General features: G+C 33.8%; 1 protein-coding gene across 5 annotated transcripts in view; it reads right to left on the bottom strand.

The window, feature by feature from the left end:
* LOC138711729 (glucose dehydrogenase [FAD, quinone]-like) overlaps nt 1-18,881 on the bottom strand; it is a 70,727-nt gene extending 51,846 nt beyond the window's left edge. For 2 of the 5 annotated variants that reach the window (XM_069842887.1, XM_069842890.1), the window contains exon 1: nt 18,093-18,881. The gene's annotated coding sequence lies outside the window, so the exon portion shown is untranslated. The other 3 variants (XM_069842891.1, XM_069842888.1, XM_069842892.1) reach the window with 3 other exon arrangements.
* Nucleotides 18,882-22,202: the final 3,321 nt, after the last annotated feature.

A 22,202-nucleotide genomic window follows, 5' to 3' on the forward strand; every position in this document is an offset into this window, starting at 1 on the left:
CACATAAAATTCGCTGCTCTTAACTATTTTCCGCATTATGATTCCATCAGAAGTGGTTCCGGTTGATTGGTACGAAAGAAATTGTTACACCGAACACTGTCAAGTAATGTAGCACTACAACTTTGTCTATTTCTGTTTCGCAATAACATTCTCAAGAAACGAAAGGTTCTGTCCCAGGTGGAATGAAGTGTTGAAATAATATATTAGCTACCTTTTTTGTTAATGACAAAGTTAACGAAATGTTGAAATCGACAAGCTATTTTACACAAATCATCCTGGTTAACACATCAGATAATTTCTAAAGAATTCTGAAACATTCTCTACGAAGTTTCCATTCAAATAAGTTTTAAAAATGTTAAAACCAGTTTTCATGTCCAAAACAAGAGTCAAGATAAATGACGATGTGCATAAACCTCGGTTAAAAACGTAGTAGGTCTAACAATGGCCACCTTAGATACTGTTAGTTGACACCTCGTTTAGCTAGCGTAAAGTCTGTAATGATGCACTGCTTCTACAAAGTGACAAAAGAAAAGCATCCATACGTCTGTAAAGATGATAGTCAACATCTAAAAACGATTGCGCTTACTACGTTCAACATAGAAACGAACATATTATATATTTTCGTGTTGCATGTCTTTGTTTTCAATGTTGTTAGATTAAAATCTTACAAAGTGGAAGGAAAAAAAAAAAACGAAAATGATCAGCTAAGGTACACGTACCAAATAACGCCACCTTAACACTTCAGTCACTTTTGCTCTGGAAATAAGTTATGTACAAACACGAAAATTATGAAATAGAAACTGTAATCTTATCTTTACAAAATAGTACAATGAAAATGGATATATTATATACCGAACAAGAATTAGAACTGAAATAGGAAAACTTTGTAAACTGGCGTTATTAGGAACAGGTTGTCCAATTAACGCCACCTATTTTCTAGTAACCTATACACTTATAATTATTAATGAATTATTTTTCCTAAGCAACACAAATTAGACTAAGCAACTAAATTTGAGTTTCTGCTAATAAAAGATACAAAATCATTCAATACTACTTGGTAACATAACATGCCTGTTTCTCTAACATTTTCAAATTTTATAGACAGCAAATACTTTCTATACATAGAAGAATGTTTAAGGATCACGAAAATATATAGTTTAATATAGTTATTATTTGCTCAACACACAAAATAAAATATTCTCTCTCGCCTTGATATAAGAACAGCCTTTCACTATCAACACAGAACAGGAAAATGGTGGAATATCATGTCACTCGTAAATGTCAGCGGAGAGCTAGTAACTCATTTCATCACTAGATTGCAAGCGAATGCAGGCTACAATAATGCACTACCGAAAACTGGTGCCGTTAAGAAAAATTAATAGGGTGGCGTTAAAGATAGGGCCTATAGGCCTACATGGCGTTTTTTGGCTCAGGGACCTTATATCAGAACGTGAATCTAAAGTATTGATTAATTAATTATATAAATATGTAACTTATTAAAACAGATAAAATATGATGATAGAGACTGGATTAATCTTGAACAGGATAGGGACCGATGGCGGGCTTATGTGAGGGCGGCAATGAACCTTCGGGTTCCCTAAAAGCCACCAGTAACTAAGTAAATGTCTATTTTCATTGCAAATTGGAACTAATGCTGTCCCAGTGTTACACCAGTTTGCTTTTTTTACATCTGTTAAGACGTCATTTTGTTACGTAGTGAACTGACAAAATCTGTTGAAACTTTTGCTCAGCCCTGTTTGAGGAATGTCACACGTCGAAAGGAATAGAATTCTGGTGTTCCGGACGCACGTGCCAGTAGCGTTTCACATACAATTCCTGCTTCCTTCGCTTGTTGAAACAAGTGACAGACTGTTCCAGCTTTATCATTGCAGTACATATTTCACATCGGCTCCAAATACACTGATAATGGAAAATTTGATGTTTGCAATAGCTTGCCTCAGTAATGTTCTTTTGTTTGTAACTTTTAACTTTACAGACCAGTGAGTAACTGCAGTTAATAAACGTTTACATAATCTGTAACCATTACACTGCCACAAGCTGTTGTAAACATATTTATTGGTAGAGTATGCTATTCAGTTTCAAACGATGGATGTGGTGTCAACGTCACTTAGAGCTGAATAATTGTTTTAATCGCTCGGTTCGACGTGTTCCGTTCCTCGTTTACTTTAATAAAACTCAGCGATGTTTGTGCATTGTTTTCACTTTCTGTCGTTACAGTTTTGCATAACTCGTATAATGAGACAGGAAACTGTCGATTTCTCCTACAGCTCGCATATCACAAATTCTGCGTCGTGTAATTCTGGTTTTCTGTATCTTGGCGAAAATGAATGCGTGAAGAATGTTAATGCATATCGTCGTGTAATGGAATTGACTTAATTATGATGGTAGAAGAAATGGCCACAGATATTTCAGATTTCAGACATAGACACGTATTATTATTGTAGCGTAGAACTAAGTAATTCTAAACTTGTGGTCGACGGTTCGAATCTCGCCCAGTATCTGAAATCTCTGCCTTTTTGTTTTACTTTTATTCTTTCGTAAATTTTAATCCACTTTATTTATTACAGAAGAAAATAATTAAAATATGTCTTCATAAACCTATTGATATTCCATCTCAAAAATTGTTCTTAGTTTTCAATGTCCTTAAAATAAGACATTTTTATTATATTGTATTAATAAAATTCTTACATAAAAATCAAAATAATTATTAATTGTATTCTCATAGTTATGAAACAAAAGGTATGAATTCGTTAAGATTGTTCGAACCAAAATGCAACACTGCTACTGTATTCATAGTAGTAATTTAGGCCCAAGAATATATAACAAATTTATATTTAAATATCCTAATCTTGTCAATTCTAATAGTTCTAGTATTAATTTTAAAAAGTTATGTATGGATTTTATAAATAATGAAAAATTGTAAATTTAAATTTATATAATTTCTGTCCTTTCCTTCATCTCAGTTAGTCTCCTTTAAGCCAAGCAAGAACACGGTTCGAACAACTGAACCACATCGGTGAGTCATTCATCCAAGTTGCAATTTTGTCCATTCTTCTTTTATCTTTATTTTTAAATGTGGTCTGTATTAATTTTTTTTCTTTTTATTAGAAAAATGTATATACATCATAAGATTTTAACTTTTCAATTTTTTAAATGCCATTTCAATTTTTTAAATGTCAATTCAATTTTTTAAATGTCAATTCAATTTTCATACTTTTATTTAATTGTATTATACATTATTACAGTTTCTTATATCATTTTTAATTATCATATGCATATACAGAAGATATAACACTTTTTGCTTATTCAGACATCAATTATATTTTATATTTTATGCTCGACCATGCCGAAATGTAGTAATTGTACACCCGGTAGCAGCCCTTTAATGGACCTCATTAAAGTACACCTATTCATTAAAGTTCAGTTCTTCAACCAATCAGAGTACGCCATTGTAGCAATATGAAAACGCAAGTATCGATTATTCTCAGATATGTATCGAAAGACAACTAGCGAAACGTCACGGAGGCTGGAAATCCAATACTGTCGTAGAAGGTTATGTTCTGTTACTATAATAATTAGCGTTAATTGTAAGTAATATTCAAATAAATTCAATTTGTCATCTCGTTTTTCAATGTCTAAATCAATTTCAATGTTATATCAAGATTAATGCTCATTTTATTCTGTAGATTATATCAAGGTCAATGACATTTGTTCCTCCGAAAAAATCAATACTTTCGCGTCTGCGCACATCTCACAATTTACGAGATATTGTACTAGGTCAGTTCCGCTTCCCAGTCACATAAGAATAATATGAATACTTATGAATAATTTCAAGTTAGAAATATGGTTGAGCATAAAAAGTCGTGTGAAACTTGCCTATAATGGTAATTAAGACCCGCGTCTTAATTACTACCATTATAGGCTCGTTGCATAATGCACTAATTAACTTTTCCAGTCAATGAAAGACGTTTACAAAATATAATTTAACATAATCTTTCTATTTCCCACTTGTAACTTTCTAGTGTGTGATATGTAACTAATCAAGTTATTAATTATAATTGTTTTCGTTTTCTAGTCGTAATTAATCACTATGGATGAAGAGGTATCAGCGAAACATGTCTGACTAACATCTTTAATAAACTTATTGTACTTATTAGTGTTCATACAACTGTAACATATCACCTTTAATGTATTTCATTATACGTGGTACAGTCATTAAGTTTTAAGCCTTGACGCCTGGAGGGTAGGCTCCCACAAGAATCTGGATGTATCACAAGATGCCGCATAACACGGCATACATTTAAACAGAACCACATCCTCCCTCAAAATAGTCTACGTTGGCCGTTATGCACGTTTGCCAACGTTGATATAGCTGCTGGAAGCACCGATGAAAGATGTTGGCAGGAAGGTCCCGTATGGCTTCTCTTGTGGCAGTCATGACCTCTTCGGAAGAATGAAATCTACGCACAAGTAGGGTTGCTTTCATGCGAGGAAAGAGAAAAAAATCGCATGGTGCGAGATCAGGTGAGTACGGAGAGTGTGGAAGAACTGTCACCTGTTGTCTTGCAAGTTCCTCTTGGACAAGGACAGAGCGATGTGCAGGGGCGTTGTCATGTAGCAACAGCCAATTCTTTGTACGCCATAGCTCAGGTCGCTTACGGCGAATTGAATGTCGTAAACGGCCAAGGATCTCTTTGTAGCGGGTTTTGTTCACAGTTGCACCTTCTGGGAGGAATTCCATGTGAACAATTCCATTTGAATCAAAAAACATTTCAAGCATCACCTTGCCTTTTGACCTGTCTTGTCGCGGTTTTTTCTGTCGTGGTGATAACGGCGTTTTCCAGGTGGCGGATTGTCGTTTCAGTTGCGGATCGTAAAGGAAACACCAAGTTTCGTCTCCAGTTATTATCCGGTTGAGAAACGTCGGATCATCGTCAGCACTACTGATGAGGTCACCACAAATCGTCATGCCATCATCACGTTGGTCTTGAGACAGGATTCGTGGCACACTGTGCTGGGTAACACGAGACATGTTCAGGTCATCGGACAGAATTTTGTAGCAAGTACCATGGCTGACCCCTACTGTTGCTGCGATATCGTCTACCGATTGGGAGCGGTTAGCACGCACCAACGTTGCAACTTCTTGGATCTTGCGTTCAGTTCGAATTGTTTGTGGCCGACCAGTACGCACATCATCTTCCAAACTGTCTCTTCCTTGCAAAAAACGTCGGTGCCACCTAAACACAACACTGCGACTCACTGCGTCCTCACCGTAGACTTGCTGCATCATTTGAAACGTTTTGGCAGCAGTTTTGCCTAATTTCTGGCAGAACTTGATGTTTGCCCGTTGCTCAAACTGTGACATCTCGGGTTCCGACGTGCGCATTCAAATCACCGTCACAACAAAGGCCGTAGTTCTGCTTACAGTGCATGCACTCAACTGCCTCTTGTTGGGTCGAGAGACTAACTGACAAGATATCATACCATGGCGCCACCTATGCGCTATAGTGCACCACAACGCCACTATGCGCTCAGTATTAGAACTTAATGACTGTACCACGTATAATCTTATTGTGTAGTAGACATAAGACATATTATATTATATGGGCTACTTCTTAATTTCAATTATGGAATCCGCCCCTGAACACGAATTCTACTGTTTCAGGGGTGAGCTAAATTTTTTCTGTTTATATTATATTTTATGTTACAATTATTAACAAAATAAATAAATACGTAAATAAATACGTAATTTGCTCGTATTGGGTTGAGGGAAAACCCTGGAAAAACTTCAACCAGGGAACTTGCCCCGACCGGGATTCGAACCCGGGCCACCTGTTTCGCTGTCAGACGCGCATACCGTTACTCCATAGGTGTGGACCGTGACTATTATTTTGGCTGCCTACGCAAAAATGAACGGCTTAAGTCTCACCTTTCTTGCAAAAGTCACATGACAGTAAAGCCGTCGTGTGAGATAACACAAGAGTAATGTAGAAGAAAACACGCACTTTCAATGCGAAAAAGAAGACAGTTCACTTTTCTCTCTCAAGGAATCATGTCAGGTTCATTTCATTGGTAACTACCCACTAGTCATAGCGAAGGGAACCATGTAGGCTACAGTCTTAGAAAAAAGTTTTGTCTCATAGATACTTTATTAAGTCCCAGAAAGGAGGCAGTGCGCATGATCAGAGGACGAGCGACCTGGTTCACAAGAGAAGGACTAGTTGAGGTAATAAAATGTACATGAAATATATTAATAATTTTACTAATAATTGTTATAACAATATCTAAAACCTAAGTCCAATATAATGTGAAAATGTACATAAAATTTGTCAAAATAACCGAGCTACGGCGATTTTCCGACTTAAATATTTCAAAGCGTGTTTACCTTTATAAAGGTGATATAGAAGTTACAACCAAATTAATAATGCGTTTGCGTATACAAAAACACTCCCAAAATAATCTACACTTATGAAAAAAAAAATATTTATTTGATTAACAATATTTTCACCGTTACAATTACACATATATAAAAAATTTTACAGGAGAAAAAGTTCGTCCAAAGGGCAGGACTCTGGAAGAGTACCCAAAACGCTCATTGCATTTCCGCGTTGAATAGCATTACTTAAGCGTTGACGCAAATAAGTAGTGCAACGGCGATCACCAGTAATGGAGATCAAAATTTGGCCGATTTGAGATACCAAAACTTTAGCGCCATGACTCCAAGGACCGAAGATCTCCACAGCAAAGAGGACAAAGGTATAATTATCCAAAAGATGAGCAAATTTACTGACTTTATTTTTCACGGCTAATTCAGCAGCAGATGCTGCGTGTCTGGAGGTATTCGGCAAGTGAGATGGAGCTAGAGTGTCAACGCAAGTGGAGTCCCAAATTAATGGTCATAAAATTAGTTTTGTTTCGTTGTATGTCTAATCATGTGCACTGACTCCTTTCTGGAACTTACATAATATCTGTGCGACAAAACTTTTTTCTAAGACTGTACATCATACAGCATGACAAGTTATTTATTTTCGTTTTTATTGGTGACATGTCATTATTTCCCTTCGATAACAACTACTGTACTTTTTCTAATGAAGGTCATAAGGAAGTACGTTAAGATTATATATTAGTGGATAACTACTGCATTAGAGTATATCATCAGGAAATCGTGATGTATTGTCAGTGTTCTGATGATTATCTTGCCACTCATTTTAACATCCTGTCATTAGGATTTAATCATCCGCACGAACATTAATGCATTTCGTTAATCTTGTTGCGGTAATAAATTAAGAAAGGGGAAGAGTGATGAGACAACAATTTACAGTGTGGCGTACTCATAATATGCTTTTTATAAGCTTAACCCTAACAATTGCAGTGCTGTTATTTTCTGTTAAAAATTCCGAAGTAAATATTAAACTGCTGAGATACAACAAAAATGTTAGGTGGAATATCTCTTATATCAAAAGTACGAAGTGACAAAACTGAGAGATGAATCGATTTTATACTTCTTTCAAATTTCAGCCCAAGATTTTCTCTTTACTGAAAGCTATTATTGTGAAGAATGTTTTAGATTTCCAGGGATAAGCGGGAAAGTAGTCAGTAATATCCATATCATGCATGTTGTTAATGTTCAAATACAACACATTTGAAGAATGCCAGCAGGTGAGGTCATCTAGCAATCTGTTGGAACAATAAATAATACCGACATATCAAGATAAAGAGATGCCTTGTACAATTTAAACTGTTTTGACTTCATAATGTGCTTCCAGGTTTAATTGGATTAGTCTGTGTAGATAAGGGCAGTGGTGATAATAACTTTTGTTGTTATTATTATTATTATCATTATTATTATTATTATTATTATTATTATTATTGGCGGTCGGGTAGCTCAGTTGGTAGAGCAGCTGGCTACGGACTGGAAGGTCCGGGGTTCGATCCCAGGTGGTGACAGGATTTTTCCTCGTTGCCAAACTTTCAGAACGGCCCCGAGGTTCACTCAGCCTCCTATAAAATTGAATACCGGGTCTTTACCGGGGGTAAAAGGCGGTCAGAGCGTGGTGCCGACCACACCACCTCATTCTAGTGCCGAGGTCATGGAAAGCATGGGGCTCTACCTCCATGCCCCCAAGTGGCTTCATGGCATGTTACGGGGATACCTTTACCCTTTATTATTAATATTATTATTATTATTATTATTATTATTATTATTATTATTATTATTATTATTATTAAGTGTATGACATGTAATACAGTAGCACATCAAGTAATGATGATGATGATGATAATAATAATAATAATAATAATAATAATAATAATAATAATAATAATAATTAATAAGTTGGGTTAGCTACATTATATTTTAAAATTTCTTTGCAGAACGAAAAGTCACAAAGTCATCAAAATTTCTGCACGTTTAAGGAACAAAACTAAAATTCTTTCAATCATTCATTATCGTAGTACACTGCTCTCTTAAACTGACTGAGGATATCGGGAATTGAATCAGTTGCTTTTCTAGAACACGCTACGAAATGTATCATATAATGCAATTTTAGCTAGAAAAGGAAGCAAAAAAGAGCAAAATTGCATTAAAGTTTTCCTTTGAAATATCTTAGAGAATTATATATAGAAGTAATGTCATTCATTTCCAGGGGTTATTCTTGAGATATTTCAAACAAAAAATATTAATACAATTTTGCTGGGAATTATCCACCAGAATTAATGACATTATTTACGGTTCAACCTATATATACATACATATACATACATAATACTGTTTTTCCCAAAGCTCAAGATTGACAGCTTTAAAATTCTTCTCTATAAATGTTCCCAGTCACGACAGTTTAGAACGAAATTACTGGATATCTTTTAGTTATTCCTAATGCAGGAGGCTGGTGAAAGTTTGGTAATTTTTGGTAAAAAATCACTTTTATTTTTTTTCTTGTAGCTACTGTATGATGCCGGCTTTACATTGTGTCAGTAATTACGCTATCTTTAAAAAGACTGTGCTCGTTAAGTATACAGTGCGTGAAATCTTTTAAACACACCTTCCCGTACTTACTTTTTTGCCCACTTCTCTGCATTCACATTGCTAAGGATTCCATAAATTCTATGTTAGTAAGCTGAAACTTCTATTGCATGCTCTTTAAAGTATACTTAAGGGAGATATGTTGGCATTTTTTTTTTCAAATATGAAAATAATTTTTGAATAAAAATTTGAATACGAATAGGTTTAATTTTTTCCCCTGCTTTTACGAGATAAAACTAAAAATGTGTTAATATAGCAACTTCCTAAGAGAACAAAGATATTGTAAAAGAGAAATAGACATGATAATTAAAATCTGTGACGATAAAAAAGTTTTGGAAATATTCTAATTGTTGTTATTTTTTCAATTTAAATAACTCTTAAACTACAATTAACATGGAATTTAAACACGTCTTTGCTGATATCAATAGAAGTACAAAAAATCAAATCTCTAGCTTATAATATAATCATGTATTTTTTTTATTTACTAGAGCTTCCTCAAATTAGAGGCTGCCATTAGACAAAGCACACAAAACAATACAAGAACAAATAGATGATGAAAGATAGCAGAGTAAGAAAAAAGTAAACAAGTACACAAACAAACAAACAATGGCAGTTTACAGAATGAAAAAAAGTTACAAGTAAAAAGCAATGAAAGCTAATAAGAGAAAGAAAAATGATAATGGTGCGTCACCCTTCACCTCTCTTAATATCTCGAAAACAAAGAATTTTATGGTTACGTTTTAGTCATAACTTATGGTCTAATTTTTATTATTGGTAGCTATTCCTCTCTTTCCAAAATTTTCATTAATTTTTATTAAATGATATTCTGTATTTTGGGATCACGTGGTGACGTTGAAACACGTGGACACTGAAAGCATTTTGGTCCAAAAACTAGGCGAATAATTACACAGTCAGAATATAGTAATTAATGTAAAGAAATCAATCAAAGCAACGGAAATGAAATTTTTCAGGAGAACAGCAGGATATACTCTTTTAGACCGAAAAAGGAATGAAGAAATTTTAGAACAATTAGAAGTAGAGTCAGTAGAAGAAAAAATCACCAGATACAAATTCAATTGGCTAGATCATGTAAGAAGAATGGAAAATTCAAGAATCCCAAAAATTATGATGCAATATAAACCTAGAGGACATCGTCGACCAGAAAGACCGTTAAGAAGACTGCTAGATGGGGCCGAAACAGGTCTACAGAGGCCTAATTCGTGAAGGATGATGATGATGATGTAAAAAAAGCATATAGCCTGTTTATAAGCGTCTTTTTATAAATGGAATTATGTTTACAAGACATATGTTGTTTCTTTTCAAACATTTTGTTTTATCAGTCGGAGTTTATTCGTTGCTTAAGAGATCTGCTTTTAATATTTTGAATTCCCATCACGGCAGGTTTTCTAGCTACAAACGAGACCTCCCGAAATGTTTCCAATAGAATATTGATGTAGCAAAATACGAAAAATAGATCATGTATGGAACAGAACATAGGAAATATTGAACATATTTAATCTAATTATTAATAATAACAAAATAAAACAGTAAGCACGTAACTTTAAATCCAAACATAGCAAGAGAATATTTGAAGGCTTCCTGTATAATTAGAAAGCCAATTGACAAATGAAACACAGGAGACACGTTAGGTAGCTGGAGTCAGTAGTTAACTAAGCATGGCTATGGTTATGTTTATTCTTGACGGATTTTGATTTTGTGTATCTTATATCAATTTAAAATGCAATAGATTCTAATTATATATGGAAAGAAAGGAATCGTATTTGTAAGAATTTGATCCTTGCCATTTATAATTAATCGATCTTATTATTTTTTTAAACCAAATATTTTTTCAAATGACTTACGAGATTTTATTCTCAACGAAAGAGAGATGCGCATTGCAAAAGCCGATTATATCAGATGTCTATACTTCTAAAGTAAGAGAGTTTGTTGTTCTTGTATCATCTCTCTTACATGCTTTTTTAAGGATACTGGGCAGAGCTGGTAACAGTATTTTCGCGTATAAACATGAATATATATATATATATATATATATATATATATATATATATATATTATATAAGTTATGTTTTTCCTCTGTTTCTATCAAATACTGACTAATGTCCTTTGCACGAGTGACAAACAAATATTAGTAAGTTGTGATTTGGGCACAGAATCAAATTATCTTTCATTGTTTTAATACAGGAATGGCAGAAAAATCAGTATTGAAAAAAATATATTGTTCTAAATTCAGAAACCATTTACTCAGAAACTATTTAAAATAAAGAGCTGAAATTTTGTATGCAAATGTAAACTATATAGTTTTTCAAATTGAATAATAATAATAATATTAATAATAATAATAATAATAATAATAATAATAATAATAATAATAATTTATTTTAGCTGGCAGAGTTAAGGCCGTAAGGCCTTCTCTTCCACTCAACCAGCAAAAAGTATACATACATACATATGTATCAACTTACAAAGAATTCAAGAATTTGATTTAGATAAGAGCTACATGTATACAAGAGTTATATTTACGAATTAAACAACAAAATACTATGAACTATTAATTAAACACTGAAATACAAATTATGTAGCAGAATTAAGCTAAAATACATGGAATGTTAATATATTTCAAATAATGTTAGATAATAGGAAGATATTATTATGAGACAATTTTGAAAATACAGCACTATCAGGATGCATGTCTAAAGGAAGGAGTAACAATGTAGAAGTGATAGTTTAAGTCAATATGATTGGAGTGAAATGCTAAGAAGGTTATCTTTTAAGATGTTTTTAAAAGTGTTTATTGTTTTGCAGCCCCTAATACTTTGTGACAGGGTATTCCATTGTCGCGAGGTGGATACTGTAAAAGATGATGAATAACGAGATGTTCTATGAAGAGGTATACTTAACGCGCCACAGATAAGTGATCTGGTATTTCCGTCGTGGTTAGAGTATAGATAAGAGAAACGAGACGAAAGGTAATTTGGTGTGGAAGTGTGCAGAATTCGAAAGAGCAATGACAAGGAGTGTAACGTTTTACGTTCTTTAAGTCGGAGCCAAGAAAGACTTGCTAAGGATGGTGATATGTGATCGTATCGTCGGATATTGCATACGTATCTGACGCACATATTCTGAACTCGCTGTAACTTGACTGACAGTTCAGAACTTAGGTCACTTAACAAAACGTCACAATAATCGAAATGCGGCATTACTAGGGTTTGTACTAGGGTAAGTTTTAATTTAAATTGAATGGATCCCCAATTTAAAATACAGGGTTAATTAAGAGTCTGGAACCATATAAATATCTTCCATATGCTTGATTTTCGATTAATATAGATGTTACCAGTATTTGTAAGACCAAATGCTCTACCAGTGACACATTCGATTCTAGCCCTCAGCTATCTTAAAAGCCACCATTTTGGATGCAACTCTGAATTTTTAAATGGAAAGGGGATCATGTAGGTACTCAAAATCATGTGAAATTTTCTAAAAAAAAGTCAATGGTGCAATCCGTTTTGAGATATCTCTAATCGTTTTTAAGATATTTAAAGATAAGAAACATTAGTTACTGCATCTACAGATATTTTATAACATGGTGCAGTCACAGTCTAGTATATACAGTCGCGAAGCTCAATACGTAGTAAATATGCAAACATTAGATAGTTGCTCACCACTAGGATCGCTAATATCGCCTCATTACAGGCAATGCAAAATAGTACCGTCACAGTCTATTGTTTCTAGCACCCTGAAAACTCAAGCTACGTGACTGTATATAGTAGACTGTGGGACACTACTAAGGAGGCTTTGGAAAAGGTATTTTTATGCAATTCTTGTAATTAACGTTTCCTGTTTTACTGTTCGGTTAACCTGTGACAGTTTCAATGCATTGTTGTGATTATTTGAATCTTTTCCTATAACAGATTTCTTGATTTTCATGATGGCATTGTCGAAAGAGGAAAGAATTGATATCATTCTTCATTCTGGTGAGACCACAGAAATGTTGCAGCAGACTGGACAAACATTTCCTTGGACATCGCATTGGTCGGCGTGGACCAGTAGAATGGCCGGTCAGGTCTCCAGATTTAACACCCCTTGATTTTTTCTTTTCGGGTTACATAAAGAGCTTGGTACGATGAAGAGAAAATTGTGAATGTGAAACATTTAAAGAACGTATCATTGAAGCCTGTGCTAAAGTAACCGCGGAAATGCTACAAAATGTTCTCTCAACATTCTCGATTGCTGGGTAACTTTCGGCGTTAAATCTTGGATTAATTTCGTCATCATTTATCCACATGTTAATCATTATTAAATTCACAGGGAAGCGTGCTGTACAGTACAAGATCGCGACTGTTTGGCGACAAATATCATTCACAGAACAGAAGTTTAAAGCATAGTAAGTCTGATTGCGGTGCTACCCTTCGAGCCTTTCCGTATAAAAATATTGAGAGCGTCATAACAGAAGGGCGTATCAACAAATGCAGAGTTATTGAAATATTTTAATGGAACCTATTTATGTTTGAAAACAGTCGTTTGGGAATTACAGTGGGCATGAGAAAGAATCAAAGAAAGTACCTGGTTATACAGGATGAACGGTAAGTAATGTCTTTAACTTCAAAGGGTTGTTCTTTGAGATATTTCAAACAAAAAAGTTTAATACAATAATAATAATAATAATAATAATAATAATAATAATAATAATAATAATAATAATAATAATAATGGAGTGAATTATTTAAGAATATAGTCGCGAATTTTACTACCACCATTTCGATTGTCTTTTGTTTGACACGACTCGGTACAATACTCTACAAATCATCCCAAATACTGGCCTATGCTGATGATATAGATATCATTGGTCGATCTGTGGAGAATGTTAAGACAACATTTACTGCTTTAGAAACAGCAGCCCAAAGAATGGGGCTGAAAATTAACGAACAGAAGACTAAGTACATGATTGTTGGATGTAAAAAACAAAAAAGGGACTTGACGACAACAACCCATTTAAAAATTAATCAATATAAATTTCAGAGGGTCTCTAGTTTTGTATTCTGGGCTCCTTAATCAATGACACTAATGATATTAGTGAAGAAATTGATAGAAGAATTCAAAATGCCAATAAAGCATATTTTGGATTATTGGGGCACTTTAAGTCAAGACTTCTTACAAGGGAAACAAAATGCAGTATTCATAATGTTCTGGTAAAACCTGTATTAACATATGGCAGTGAAACGTGGACCCTCTCAAAGACTCATATGTCAAGATTGAGATCCTTTGAAACCAAAATTCTAAGGAAGATATATGGCCCAATATGTGATAATGGAGAATTGCGAATAAGATACAACTTTGAACTTTACCAGCTATATAAGTCCCCTGATGTGGTTACAGTCATTAAAATATCAATATTAAGATGGGCAGGACATGTGCAAAGGATGGCAGATCATGAGATACCCAAGAAAGTTATGGGGAATAAATTTGAAGGAAAAAGGAGTGTAGGACGACCAAGACTGCGATGGATGGATGGAGTGTTAGAGGATCTAAAGAAAGTGGGAATTAAAGGATGGTGGTTGGTTGCCAGGGACAGAGATGCATGGAAGAGAGTTCCAAGGGAGACCGAGGCTCAAATTGGGCTGTAGCGTCGATGATGATGATGATCGTCGCGAATTTTACTACCATCATTTCGATTGTCTTTTGTTTGACACGACTCGGTACGGCCCGGTGACTAGTGGTCAACGAGCAACGTCGACTACCGAAGTTGTGTACCGTGCCTATTATCCAGTTGTTCCCATACACTGCTCTCTTAAATTGACTGAGCATATTGGGAATTCAATCAATGGCTTTCACAAAACACGCTATGGAATGTTTCACATAAAACAATTTTTATCTCGGAAAGGAAGCAAAAACGAGCAGAATTCTGTATGTACAAGAAACAATTCTATCTTTTCATGGTTCTAATGAAAAAACTAGTCTTTTTGATATACCCTTCTGGCATGAAACCCTCGATATATATGCGATAAACCATAAAAAACCATAAATGTCTTAATAGACCACCCTGATCTTCTACAGCTAATTAGTTTCAATATTGGTAAATCAAATTTGAGAAAGCGATCTCTCTTTTATTTACAGACAACAAAAACACTATCTCATAAAATGTCTCCACTTTTATTAATGCTTCGAACTTACAATCGTCTATCAAATAAACAGGATTTAGATTTTTCATTATCGTACAATATGTACAAGAAAAAGTTATGTAAAGCATTACTTGAAACACATGTTCTGTGTTGGTGAGTTTTTGGAATAAATGAATTGAGCCTATTGGGCCTGCTATGTAGTGCTGTATATTGAATTTATTAACATGGTGTTGTATTTGCTCTGCAATTTGCCAATTATAGCTACGCCTACGTTTTGTATGCTCAGCTTTGATGTCTGTACTTGGCTGTTTTTGATTTGTTTTTATTTGGTGTTTTTCATTTATATCTGTATCAGTGTCTTTTATTTAGGTGGTATATATATTTTTTTTCCTTCTCTTTTCCATTTTTAATTTGTAATTGCACTTGTATCTGTTTCACCTCTTTTTTCGTGTTGTATGCAATATGTTTTTTTATCTGTACTGTCTATTGTAATTAGGGCTTTGCCCTGTTATGGACATAAATAGATAAATAAATAAGTAGTAAAATAGAAATGAAGGATGGACATACACTAATAATTATGTGGCAACAACATGTAAAGTCTTCTGAAAACATTAATTATTTAAGAAACAAAATATTAAACTGCAAATTACGATCGTACCCTCGAATCTGTTAATTGCACTTACCAATCTTATAACGTCATATATTCCTTCTATAGTAGTCTATATACTTGCTACGAAACTATGACGTGAATGCACCACCGTTGGTTAACGTTGGCTGCAATATACTTCACCAGCTTTCGCGCAGGAAGGCCCAGGTACAAATCGCAAGTGTAAGAAACTTTTTTTCCAGATCGCATGCTTTAACATCACACCACAACGTTTAACTATGCCACAACGCTAACCACAGACGTTCTCTGGAGTCCGAACGTAGCAACAGCAACTAAAGCGTCACTAATTTCGCACACAGTTCTCTAACATCTTCAGTCACACGACAACTACACCGATTAGAAATTAAAACAATCCACATAAGTCGTGCTGTATTCACTCATCTCACTTACGCAGATATTGTCTTCTTTCTTGAGAATATATGTAACTCGTATTAAGAAGTGAGATGACACACACGTTTCTTACCTTGTATCACTGTGAATTGCAGCGTTCAGACGTTTCGTTGTATCCAAGCAAATAGATTATCTCTAAAGAAGACGTCTTCCACAGAGTATCCCCCTCCCATCAATACATTATTGCATTGGCGTCCATCCCCTCCACGCCTCCCTCCACACACGATCCACAAAGTGACCCTCGCTTTTGCAATCGCTGCTATTAGCAAGTGAAAACAGTTCTTCGCTGTGCGAGGCCGTTTGAATTTGGGCCGCCTTTAGCAATGGCCAGATCTAATGATGATGGTGCCCCCCTCTCTCCTCTGAGATGTTTTAACATCCCTCTACGAGGCAGCCTCTACCACTGTGTGTGTTGCGTTGCACCGGGTGAAATCATTGCATGTATCCTGTATTTGAATTTGTAATGGTCGAGTTTTTCAAACATTTTCTTTCAGGTACTAAACCCACAAAGTCCTTTTCGTGCTTTTACATCAGTGGTACTAACATTTACAGTTCATTGCCGCAAGTGAAATCACAGCTCTTATGTAGGATTGCAATTGAACTTGTTTCCTGCTTTTACACATACAATTACTTATTACGCGCAATTGATTTTGTTTTCATTTGCGGTTGTCGTCATCATTAAGGCTGTAATTATTGGTTTGTAAATGAAACTCTTACATTTTAGATTAAATCGTTTGACAGTTCGTTTCTCCCATCCAATTACCACCTTTTGGTGAAAAATAATCTAGAGACCAGATTGTTGTTATTATTATTGTTATTATTATTATTATTATTGTTATGTTTTTTATAATTCCTGGACGTTTTTTCTTTACAGATGTTTATGAATTAGTATTTATACATGAAAGTTCCACGTTTTTTGTTAAAATGTTAGCCAAATATTTTTGCTTTACTCGTAAATATATTACATTTGTAAAGTATTATTATTGTTATTATTATTATTATTATGTTGTTTTTTTATAATTCCTTTTTTTTTTCTTTACAGATGTTTATGAATTAGTATTTACATATGAAAGTTCCACATTTTTGTTAAAATTTTGGCCAAATATTTTTGCTTTACTCGTAAATATATTACATTTCTAAAGTATTATTATTATTATTATTATTATTATTATTATTATTATTATTATTATTATTATGTTGTTTTTTATAATTCCTGGACGTTTTTTCTTTACAGTTGTTTATGAAATAGTATTTATATATGAAAGTTCCACTTTTTTGTTAAAATTTTAGCCAAATATTTTTGCTTTACTCGTAAATATATTACATTTCTAAAGTATTATTATTATTATTATTATTATTATTATTATTATTATTATTATTGTTGTTGTTGTTGTTGTTGTTATGTTGTTTTTTATAATTTTTGGACGTTTTTTCTTTACAGATGTATATGAGTTAGTATTTATATGTGAAAGTTTCACATTTTTGTTAAAATTTTAGCCAAATATTTTTGCTTTACTCGTAAATATATTACATTTGTAAAGTATTATTATTATTATTACTATTATTATTATTATTATTATTACTATTATTATTATTATTATTATTATTATTATTATTATTATTATTATTATTATTATTATTGACTTATGTAGAAAGGTTTGAATTAAATTAATTTTCTTTTAACTGTAATATTATTCGTAAACTTTTTAAATTTGCAACGTTGGTGGTAATAGGCTACTTCATCTTTGACTTACTGAGGTTTATCACTTTACTACTAATGCACCGAAGACTTTCCTTCTAATTTTTGAGCCACTATCCATCACTCAGCTACGTAAAAATCGTCCCACAGACTTACCTGTCGATAGGTTTGAAGCAGCGGGTCTCAGTTGTAGAGGCGGACGGCAGCACAAGCACAGGCAGGGTTGGTGGTACCGAGTGGTTTGTCCATGCACTGGCAGGATCACTTTCACGGATTTGCACGTGGCTCAGTGAGTAGTGGCGACGGTGCTACACATTTTTGTTCTCTCTACAAGTCTGGTTCTGCTACAGAGTTGACTGTCGCTACGCTTCGGTACGCGTAATGAAATGTACTTTTTTTTCAACTGCCGCTGCTACTGCTGCAGACACTGCTATCGATCGCTGACAGATTTCTGAGTGTCGATAGAACGAATTTTGATTCTGCAGAAAATGTGTTACAATCACGTTTTATTCCGGTACCGATAAAACGTAAACTTTACAAGAAACACATTTATGAAAGCTTAGATGAGAGAAGTGATTTAGGTCTACGAATAATTTCTGTTATAGCCAACGTATTACATAATGGACATTCTGATGATTATGGTCTAGTGCAGTGGTCGGCATTTCTTGACTCACGAGTCAACCAGGGTGGTGGGGTAAGGCATCATCTCTCTTCCCTTAGCCATCACTTGTTCATTCATATATATTCTGCATATATATGTTAACTATTTCTTTCTAAATTGAAAGTTGTAAAACCAAAAGGAATTGACTGACGAAAATGTTGTTGCTCAGTTTAAATAGGCTGCTTACAACTTGACTCCTAATATTAATGAGTAAATTACACATCCATCATATGACATAAACTTAATTGAACTTTTCCTAAGTTCGGATGTGTTCACTGTCCGTCTCTGCCCACACAAAACTTGCGATAGTGAAGGTGTTCCGCCACTTCTCCTCTTAAACCTCTCTCCTTCCACCTTCCTCGTTGCTGGTTTTGCAGGTTGCGGGATGTATTTAATATGACGTCATCTTTGCCGACCGCTGGTCTAGTGTTAGCGACGCTAGCTCCTAGCCAGGAGGTTTCGGGTTGGATTCCCGACTTTTCCAAGGAATTTTTCGTTGATTAGGAATTCTTTCTTGGTATATATGGTCTGTATGATTATGTTGCCTTAGGCGTAACTTACATTTAATTTAGTTTAATTTATTTATTTTGCTAATAATTGTAACATAAAATATAATATCTATAGAAAAAATTTAGCTCGCCCCTGAAAGAGTAGAACTCGTGCACAGGGGCGGATTCCTGAATTGAAATTAATAAGTATACAATACAATTTGTCTTTTGTCTACTATGCAATTAGAACATATAAATTTAAATTTACAATTTTTCAATTTTTATAAAATCCATACATAACTTTTTAAATTTAGTACTAGAACTATTAGAATTGACAAGATTAGGATATTTAAATATAAATTTGTTATATATTCGTGGGCCTAAATTACTACTATGGTTAAATACTGTAACATTGTTGGATTTTGGTTCAAACAGTCTTAAAGAATTCTTACCTTTTGTTTCATAACTACGAGAATACAATTAAAAAATATTTCGATTTTTATGTATGAATTTTATTAATACAATATAATAAATTTGTCTTACGTTAAGTACATTAAAGTCTAAAAACAATTTTTGAGATGGAAAATCAATAGGTTTATGAAGACATATTTTAATTATTTTCTTCTGTAATAAATAAAGTGGATTAAAATTGGATTTAAATGAGCTACTCCATCCTATAATTCCATACATAATTACCGATTGAAATAAAGTTAAATATATTGTGCGTAATAAACTTATTGACAAGTAATTCCTCAATAAAACAAAATAATATATTATTTTACGTAATTTATTACAGAGGTAATTAATGTGTTGGTTCCATTTTAAATGATTATCGAAAATTATGCCTAAATACTTAACTTCAGGGGACTCTTCAATAATCGGACATTTACACTGTATAAAACAATCAGAATTGTGTAATTTAATACTTAATATAGATGTAGGAGGTTTGTTACATTTTTTAGATAATGAGAATGGAATAATTATGGTTTTATTTTCGTTGATAGATAATTTATGTCAAACCATTTTTTTTATTAATTTAAGTTCATTATTTGAATTATTATATGCATCATACCAGGTTTTCCCACCAAAAAGTAAAACTGTGTCATCTGCATAAGAATAATGAACACCATTGTATTGTTGTAAGTCAATTTTTAATAAGTCATTAATATATATTAAAAACAAAATAGGGCCTAGAACAGTGCCTTGGGGAACACCTGTATTAATAATTGAAGGTTCACTTGAATAATTGTCAATTTTCGTTATTTGAATTCTGTCGTTAAGATCAACTGTGACCAAAACTCGAAATGCAGTGATTACATGCGACAGACAGCCTATGAAGTAAGAAGGCGAAGGAAAGGTACTTGGCATGAAAACTACAACCAGTGGTGGTTCCTGTACTAACATCTTGATCAATCCCGCGGATAAAAATCTCAAGCTTTGCTGTATCAGTAATGTCAATGCTGTCATCAAGAGCCAGTGAATAATATACGATTTTTCTTGCTTCTTGTTTTTTCACATTGTATTTTACTGTATTTTAGACATTGATTGGATTATGAAGGCTTAGTATTATTATTAACTAACAGCAGACAAGACATTACGATAGACTACCATGTACAAAATGCATCACGCACAAAAACACGAAAAGGAAGTTCATGACACACACACCAGTGGGCTAGGTTTTCAATCAATTGTAAACTTTAATTGTTATTTTTAAGTATAATGCATATGCATCTGAAGATGATACAAAAAATGGTATCGAAAACGTTCATGTGAAAAACTAATTCATGTAAATGACTATTAATTAGAGGTAGATAAGCATTGGTGGCTCAATAAAAGTGTTATATATTAATTCATAGTAGCTTATCGGCAACAAAACAAAAATGAAATTTTTATGGACAAGTTACTTAAGCTATTTTAATCATTACTCTTTTGAGAAATCCTGTTCTATTGAAAGGCTTTAGAGCACGAGATATTTCAAACCCCATTAGGTAGCTGACGTGCACACCTGTGGAGTAACGGTTAGCGCGTCTGGCCGCGAAACCAGGTGGCCCGGGTTCGATTCCCGGTCGGGGTAAGTTACCTGGTTGAGATTTTTTCCGGGGGTTTTCCTCAACCCAATATGAGCAAATGCTGGGTTAACTATCGGTGCTGGACCCAGGACTCATTTCTCCGGCATTATCACCTTCATTTCATTCAGACGCTAAATAACCTGACATGTTGATAAGGCGTCGTAAAATAACCTACTAAAAAAAAAGGTAGCTGACTTTTACATTTATTTATCTCATCTTCCTCTTCCTGATTATGATTAAGACATGTCAATTGTCAATTACTGGCGTTTAACTGTTCGTTGGCACATAATATTCAATCAGTTTTTTTACTGTTATTATTAAATCAATAATTAATAAATAGTAACCCTCATCTAAAGATTAAGAAGATTAAAATTGAGATAAAACCTGATTATTTTATTTTATCCTTCTAGAGAGACAATCTAATAATATCAATATTTATCCACGTACAGAAGAATTACAGAAACACATACTTGGTGGTAATAACAACAACAATAATAATAATAATAATAATAATAATAATAATAATACATTATTCAGTGTGTCTATATACTCCAAATTGAACCGTTGAGCAAAGTAAACATATTACATTTTGTCCGACAGAACAACAAAGAAGTTCTCCTTCTCATTCTTTACGAAACCACCTCTTACTGCTTGTAGAGACAGAGTTTGTAGAGCGACATGATACCGCCACTGCTTGCCTTCAGTACGTGAATGAAACACACAGCAATGTACAGGAAACTCCTCGTACCCGTTTGAATGTCTGTGATTACACGATGTAATGACGACACCCGCTTTGGTCACCGCTGTATTAGAGGCTGATTTAACCCCAAAGACCAATGGGACAAATCCATGACCCTATTGAAAGTCGAACCCGCGACTTTGCGGCTTGTACCGAAACGCTCAAACGTCGGCGGTACCTCGCGGTCCCCCAAATATTTGAAGATGATTTAATAATAATAATAATAATAATAATAATAATAATAATAAAATAGGCTTAGTAAAGTAGGAAAAATAAGATAAAACTCTTGTAACTAGTTTCCCGAATGTT

Source organism: Periplaneta americana, chromosome 13 (genome assembly GCF_040183065.1).
Source record: "Periplaneta americana isolate PAMFEO1 chromosome 13, P.americana_PAMFEO1_priV1, whole genome shotgun sequence".
NCBI classification, from domain to species: Eukaryota; Metazoa; Arthropoda; class Insecta; order Blattodea; family Blattidae; genus Periplaneta; species Periplaneta americana.